Source organism: Sceloporus undulatus, chromosome 1 (genome assembly GCF_019175285.1).
Source record: "Sceloporus undulatus isolate JIND9_A2432 ecotype Alabama chromosome 1, SceUnd_v1.1, whole genome shotgun sequence".
In the NCBI taxonomy this organism is placed as follows: domain Eukaryota; kingdom Metazoa; phylum Chordata; class Lepidosauria; order Squamata; family Phrynosomatidae; genus Sceloporus; species Sceloporus undulatus.
Genome location: NC_056522.1, coordinates 59,985,936 through 59,994,252, shown reverse-complemented (window position 1 = coordinate 59,994,252; position 8,317 = coordinate 59,985,936).

Sequence of the window (8,317 nt, the reverse complement as noted above, 5' to 3'; positions counted from 1 at the left end):
ATTGCAATTGTTACTGTACACCGCTATGATCATTGCGGAATAGCGGTCTATAAATAAAACATATTATTATTATCATTATTATTATTATTAAATAGTGGCAGGTCTAGAAAGTTTGAATTGTCCACTCCCATTGGCATACCTGTGGTTACTATATCACCCTGCACTCCCTGTGTGCTGGTATATTCACATGATGATGATGCCTAACTGGTATCACTTGCAAGACTGTTTAGACTCCAGTAGTAGTGCTGGATATAACTTCATACTGAACTAAGTAATCTCTAAGCAGCTTATAACGTGTAAGCTAATTGGCCTCAACAATCTGGGTACTCAATTTAACAACCTACAGAAAGATGCAAGGCTGAGTCAACCCTGGAGCCTTGTGATCAAACTCACAACCTTGTAGCTGCAATACTGGCTGCAATACTGGCATTTAACCATTTCACCACCAGGGCTCAGGGGTGATTGCTTACATTGGGGGGAGCTAGCTTGGAAGCAGGCAGAGCTTGAATGACTCCACATGCAAAGGGTGCTGCTCCCAGAGAATTAGAAGCTGGTGATGCATAGGTTGTGACCGTATCTAGAGTAGCACCCTGTGTAGTAGCAGGCTTAATTACCTTGTATGAACTGGTAGAGGTCTATGATATCAGGTTGAGTGAGGGCTGCCAATGCTAAAGAGACAGTAGGAATAAAAAAAAGGGGGGGTAGGAATGGGAGAAGAGGGGGAAGATGAGGGAAGATAGGAAGAGTGCCCATACTTACTTTAGCTGTTCTGCTTTGGCAGGACACATGGTTGGCGGGCCAAAGAAAGAGACTGGTAGCAGTGCAGCCTGCTCACACTGAAGAGTAGCTGATAATGGTGGCCTGACACACATGCAGGCCTAGATTTAAGCCTATCCAACTTGGAATGAGATCTGAGATACTCATACCAGATCTCAGGAGAAGTTTCATGGGACTACAAGTCCCACAAAACATCCTCTGAGATCTGGTGTGAGAATCTTGCCAGATGTCATTTGAAATTGAGACTTAGTCCTAGGTCTGAAGAAATGGTGCCATCTGGAACGTCTTGGTGCAATACCTTCCCTCCATAATGGCCTAGGGAATAAGAGTTCTGCATTCCTTTCATGCCTTCCTCTCTCCATCTGTGCAATGCATAACTGCCCAACCTATCTGTTGTTGACTATTGCATTGATTTCAGATTTGTAATTGCTAGAATGTGTATCATCAACATTTACTGAGTGGAATTTTTAGAGAAATGCTTGGAAGTGAATTCTATTCAGCTCCATGTGCCAACAATGACACAAGTCAATTGGCATACCCTGGTTTCAGGATTGTGCTGCATCTCCCTGTCCACATCTTACCATCTACATTAATCCTCCATTGCTTTTCCAAAATATAGAAGGGTGCTAGGTTTATTAAAACTATCTGATCAAAAGCTACCAAATAAACTCATTTAGTTTAAATCGCTTGGCAGTTAGACTTTCTCTGCACATAGTTGCCAAAAGACAGAAGCTGGGGAAAGGGGAGACTTTGAGAGTTTGGATTGGTGAGGTTTCTCTCATTATTCCTGATGAGATTTTGTGCTCTAATGCTGCTGTTGCAATAATCTCCCAGTGTCTAATGCACTGACACAGACTGTCATTCATACTAGCTTTCACAGCCATAACTCAAACAGATGTTGTACATGAGGATCTGTTTGAAGACTGAAATTACCACATACAGGACAACAGAATCTCATTTGCAAGTCTAGTACTAGGAATATAAGTCATGCCGTGTCAATGTGGTGATTCTAATGAAAAACATCTCCATAAAGCATATAGTGACCTAGACACACATTTGAGACATTTAAGTATGTTTTCAAGAAGCTGCTGAGTATAGTATTCTGTGGGTCTCACTCTTCCTCTCCTCTCCAGGCATAAATAAAGCACTGGGAGTGGGCATGTGGAAATAAATGGTCCACTTTAATGATGATGTCTAAACTCTAGCTGTTAAGAGGCAAGAAAATATATTCCAGGATGCCTTTGCCTTTCTATGAAGTGTATGGAAAAAATGTCCCATAATAACAAAACAAAACAAAATTCAGTAGATTTGTCATATTAACTAATACTGACTGTGTTAGTTTTGTAAACTTTGATGTTTCAACTGGCACAAACAAAAGGAAACTGGGAAACAAGTTCTGCTCAAAGTCATGTAGCAGGATCTGACTTCCGGCTGTCATTCTTTAGGTTACAAAAGAAGATGACTAGATCATTCTCACATCTCTCCTCTTTTAAACTTCCTATTTTTGCTGTGTAGTCTCTGGCCCAATCATGAGGCCCACAGGATGAAGTGTTCCTCTCAAAAACTGGACGTGGGTGCAATTTAGGCATGGCAAACCTGAGACAAATGTTGTTCAGAACATAGTGATGAATCATTTAATCCCTTTCAAAATCTGCAGCTAGTGAAAATCTTAAATAGGACTAATCACAATCCAGGCAGGTTTAAAAAGCTATCTCTTACTCAGGTTAGAGTGGCTTTGAGCAGCATCTTACCTTCAAGGCTATCTTCAGGATTTCACCAGTGCCTTTGGTCTTGAAGTCTGGCTTAATTTTTTAAATTGTTAATTTTTCACACCATTTTGGGCTGCTTACAATTTTAAATTATAATAATTTCATTTTAAGCCAGCCAATCACTTTATGATACAGTGCAGTATATACATAATGACTGCCAGTGGTTACAAGTTCATAAACTAGACTTGTTGTTTGTTGTTGTTAACTGCTCTTGAGTTGATCTTGACTCATGGCGACCCCATGGATTAGATATCTCCAAGCTCCCCTTTTCTCCATTGTCCTGCTTAGGTCCTGTAAATTCAGGCCTATCATCTCCCTCATTGAGTCTGGCCGTCTTTATTCTACCTTCAACCTTTCCCAGCATTAAATTTTTAATGAATCATAGAATCATAGAGTTGGAAGAGACAGCCATGCCTTCTCATGATGTGGCTAAACTACCAGTTTGTACTTTGTACCAAAATATTCAATTTGATCATCTTGGCTTCTAGGGGTATTTCAAGCTTCATCTGTTAAAGGTACCACTTGTTTGTATTTTTGGCTATCGACAGTATCCTCAGAACTCTTCTCCAGCACCACATCGCAAATGAGTTGATTTTCTTTTTATCTGCTTTTTTTTTCACTGTCCAGCTCTCACAACCATATGTAGTGATGGGGAAACTGGACTTACAATCTCCTAACTGCTAGGGATTAATGTTTGCAGTTTTTTTTTAAAAAAAGTCTGAACATGAGCCCCCAAAGCCTGGCAATTCCTGAAACAAAAGGTTTCCAAAACACTGCACATTATGGCACTGGAAAGTGATGTCTGCAGCATTCTTCCAGTTACAGGACTTACTGAGATGAGAGGCTGTAGGAGGACCCCAAGGGCTCTCTTCCAACTGCCTCTTCTCAACCAATGTTCTTGACTCAGTGACTAGGACAGTACTGCAGGCATCACTTCCCAGCACCTTGATGTGTAGCACCTCTAAAACTCTTTGGTTATGTTCTTTGCAGGTTGAAAAGGTGTGGAGGGGGAGCTGGAGGAAAAGGTGGCATTGTCAGACATAACATTGGAGATTACTGTGCTGCCAATTATCACCGAGATAGACATGGGTTGTAACCATAACAGATGGATCTTATCAGACAGCCCTGCAGCCAGGCAGTAGACAGCCCATATCCAATCCTGGCTTCTGCTGCAGCTTTTCAAGAATGGGAAAATCCCATTCTTGAAAAGCTGTAAAAGAAGATCGAATTGGACATGGGCTGCCTACTGCCTGGCTATAGTGATAAGCCCCGTCTGTTACAGTGACATCCCAGCTCTATCCCGGTGGGAATTGGTGGTGTGACAGTCTCTTACAACAATGAGCTCTGTCATTGTAGTTATATCTGACAATTCAGAATCTCAGCCAATTTTTAAAATCTATAAATGCATCCTCAAAGCACAGCTTGGAATGAAATCTCTTTACTCAGTGCAACAACAAACAAACAACACAAAACAAATGAACTAGGCTTTATCTATATACTCTAAAGGAGTTTCAATGACAGCTTTTTGACCCCCCTGTCCCTTTGGAATTCTTTCCCTATCCTGTTTTGATAGAGAGACACATTAATAGCTGCAAGAGACATCTTCAGTCTGGCAACTTCACAGACAATGCATAGACATATTTTAGCAAAGCATCTGATACACAGCGTAAACAATACCAGTCACATTTTGCAATATGAATATCAATAGCACAATACCCAGTCACACATTGATGTTTTGGTTTGGTTTGCTTTGTCCAGCAGTCCACATATCAAGGCAGCCTGAATGGATATAGGAAGAAGACTGAAATGCATTTCTGACAATGACACATATCTTATAATGAATCCTATCTAATGCAAGCTTTGAGTGACACTATAGGCTTTTGGGAAAGTCATATCTCTTATTATAAATAAATGCCTAGCTAGCTAAACCTACCATGTTCTTTCAGATACTGATTAGCAGCCATTCCTACAAGCGACCCCAAAAGAATCAGATCTTGGTAGGTCAGTGAGTTAAGAAGAGAATTTGGATGTAATTTTTCTGAAAAGTCAAGTTGTAATTAAGATGAATTATAACTGTAACTTAACAAAAGAGAACTCTCTGGTAGCATAACTATAACATTTGTATTATTATGATAGTTATAAGGATAACTGACATATTGTTGAAGAAGAATATCATGTGGGTCAAGTGGTGGCTTCTGTTGTTCCCTATCCTGTTGTTTCATGCTTTGTTGAGGGGAATGAGACATTGGCATGGTGAATGACAAGAGAGTGTGTTTATCTCCTATGTCAGTGGCTTCTTGCAGTAAGATTTTTTTTTGAAGTAACACAAAGGCTAACTACCGTATTTACTCAACTATAAGTCAACCTTATATATAAATTAAGGAGAGGTTTTGAAGCCAAAATTAAGGATTTTGACATGACCTATGGATAAGGTGAAGGTAAACCTAGGGGCTCATAACGAAGGACCAAAAGGATGAAGTAAAGGAAAACAATGCCAACAAACTTACAAAATTCCATCAGGCATAACTGTTTGTGCTCACACTAAAGGCTGGATAGATGAGGGAACAGAGGGGAGTCAGTGCTTTCATGACAGATTACAGTCTTGCCTTTCACCAGGGGATGGTCCCTCTTTAAATGAGATTTAAAGTACAGTACTTACAATGATCCATGGATAAATCAACTTAGGTTTTGGGGGCATTTTTTTTACTAAAAGTTTAGACTTATACATGAGTATATACAGTATGTTATTTATTTTTTAGAAACAGTAAAATGGTTACAACTAATGTCTTTTAAGGGTAGAATTCAGAAATATAGCCCTGTTAGTCTGGAATATCAGTATGCAGACTGATCTTGTAGAATCTTTGAGACTAACTGTGTGCAAAAAGTTGTAGCATAAGCTTTTGTAGGATGCAAGGATGCAGTTGAGGAATCAGACCAAGCCTACAAAGATATATGGTTCAACTTATTTCTCACAATTAGTCTCAAAGGTGCTACAAGATCCCTTTGCATACTAATGCCTTTTGAGGGAGGCTTGGAACAATAGTTGGACTCAATTATCTTTTCAAAGCAATTTCTTGTGTGTTAGATACACACCTACTTGCTTTTGGAAGCTAATTTTGTTGTGGCATTTATGTATAATACGGAGGGGATGACTGTGTTAGGGAGTAATAGCCTTTCCTTCTGACAGTGAGTAGTAACTTCCAATTTAATAAAGGTTATCATACATTTTCCACAGTATCACAAAGAACAGTACTGAGGTTATACAACTATATTTAAATATCATCAATTAAAAGGGAGATATTTAATCAACAAAACATTATTAATCAGTTGACACCCCTAAACCTGATTTTGAGTGAGACAGTCACATTTCATTGTCATTGTTTAATTCTGCAACCTACTCATAAATGGTCTTTGGATTTCACCTCTGAAATACCTCCCTGCCTGCCTCCCCCATTTTTTTTCTTTTTACAATAAAGAAAATGTCATTTTGCTTTTCACCACCTCTACTTTTAGCTTTAATTCATTTGATATCTCTTCACACTCCTCTTGTTATCATTATTGCATATTTGATAAGAAACCCAAGGATAATCTTACATGCTCTGAGTACTGTTGAGAGTGCAACAGTACAAAGAACTGAAGCTTAAGGATGAGGACCTACTTTTATGTCACATTAAATTTATTGCCAGCAATATTGTATGATCTATTTTTAAAAAATTAATAGGAAGTCTACAGCACAAGGAAGGAAAGTTTAATCATTCTCTCCCCTGTGATAATCCTGACAAAAACTCTCCTACATTGCAATAGTGACAGGAGAGGAAAAACAACTCCTATTGGTAAAAATGGGAGCTTTCCCTATATGTTGCTAAATGCAGCACAAGGAGGGAAAGTGAGAAAATCCTATTTTGTGTTCTGCAGTCATGATTCAACACACACACATATATGCACACAAACATATTTTTCAATAAATTGAAACCTCACTAGATAGATAGGATAGGATAGGATAGGATAGGGCAGGGCAGGACAGGGCAGGGCAGTTATAAATGTATAACCTAGAGTTATATGCTTATGACTGGTATATACTCATGAACTTGTATACCCTTCATTTAGGGGCTACACAGAGACCACGAAAATTCCTCAGTCTACAGTTAGCCACTGTGACCAATGGAGATCTGATCCCACCTACCCCTTGTGCAAGTGACCTCTGACAGAAGGGGAAATTGCAACAGGTGTCTGCTTCTGTCTGTCGCACCTGAGATTGCTTATAAAAGGAGGTAGAAATGACAGCCGGCTAGTTCCCAAGTGATGGGTTGGAGACCCATGCCAATCATAGCAGCTGTTTCCCAGATTCACTACACAGTAACTATGATGCTTATGAATAGGGATGTAAAGAATATTCTCCAAAATTCGAAAATTAGGAGAAAAATGCCTAATTCGACAATTTCTATAACATGTTACAGAGGAGAAATTCTGAGTAGTTCTCAATCAATGAGTAAGAATCTTGATGGTTAGTCATTTTGAAATGAGGGGGAGAGAAGAATCCTTCATCTGACTCTCGATAGCCACTATTTGCATATTTTGTGTAAGAAAAGCTACCATTCATCCTGGAGGCTATTTCCTTTGTTAGGGTGATTTGCTCCAACTTTGCTTAATCACAGCAGCTTTGCTTTGAAAAACAAAAGATAACAAAAGGTGAGGCTTCTGCCCTTTATGCCATGCTCTGACATTCAAATTCTCACAGAACAGAAGAACATGAAATCTCAAAACTTAGTAGGAAAGGTCTTGTCTTGGCCACAGTTTTTTGGATTAAGACAGGTATTTTGATGATAAAAAAATGACTAATCACTTTGATGAAATACAGTTACATCACTATGATCTGGAGATTACCTTGCAGTGGAGACATTGATTTGGGTTCTCCAATGCCAAGAAATTCAAGTACACACACACACACACACACACACACAATGCAAAATAAATGTAGGTTTGCCTTAGCATCACCTTGAGAGAGCTGGAGAGAGAGGTTTGTCATGTCCTGCCTCTGAGGCTGAGAGAATGTGCCAATTATTATTATTATGATTGCATGACCTCTTAGCATCACCATGGGAGAAGTGCAGAGAGAGAGGGCAGGGAAATGTCTAACAATATGTAAGCTGCTCTGATAGCACCACAGACTGCTGGGAACTGCAGTCTAATAAGCCAAGCAGGAATCCTCAATTAGGAGCAGAGTAGGGTGTGATGGCAAGAATTCTGCCATGAATAAAACCTACCATGAAGGAATACCTAGGAGTTGGAGTTGCCCAAGGTCAGCCAGTGAATTTCTGTGGTGAACTGGGAGGATCCCAGCTCAGCCATGTAAATCCACAGGGTGACATTGGGTAAGTCACACTCTCTCATTCCTGGAAATTCTGCACTCTCCTTGCCAATAATAATAATAATAATAATAATAATAATAATAATAATAATAATAATAATTTATGCCCAGCTCTTCAGCCAAAAGGCTATCAGAGCAGCTTACAAATTACTAGATATTTCCCTGCCCTCAGGCTTGCAATCTAAAGGGACAAGAGACAAAAGGAGAAGTGAATGGCAGGGGAAAAGTTCAGCAGATCCTCATTCTCCCACATTCTCTTTTGTGAGGGTCACATTCTCTCAGCCTCAGAGGCAAGACATGACCAACTCTCTCTCTCTCTCTGCATCTCTCTCATGGTGATGCTAAGGTCATGCAATAATAATAATAATAATAATAATAATAATAATAATAATAATAATAATAA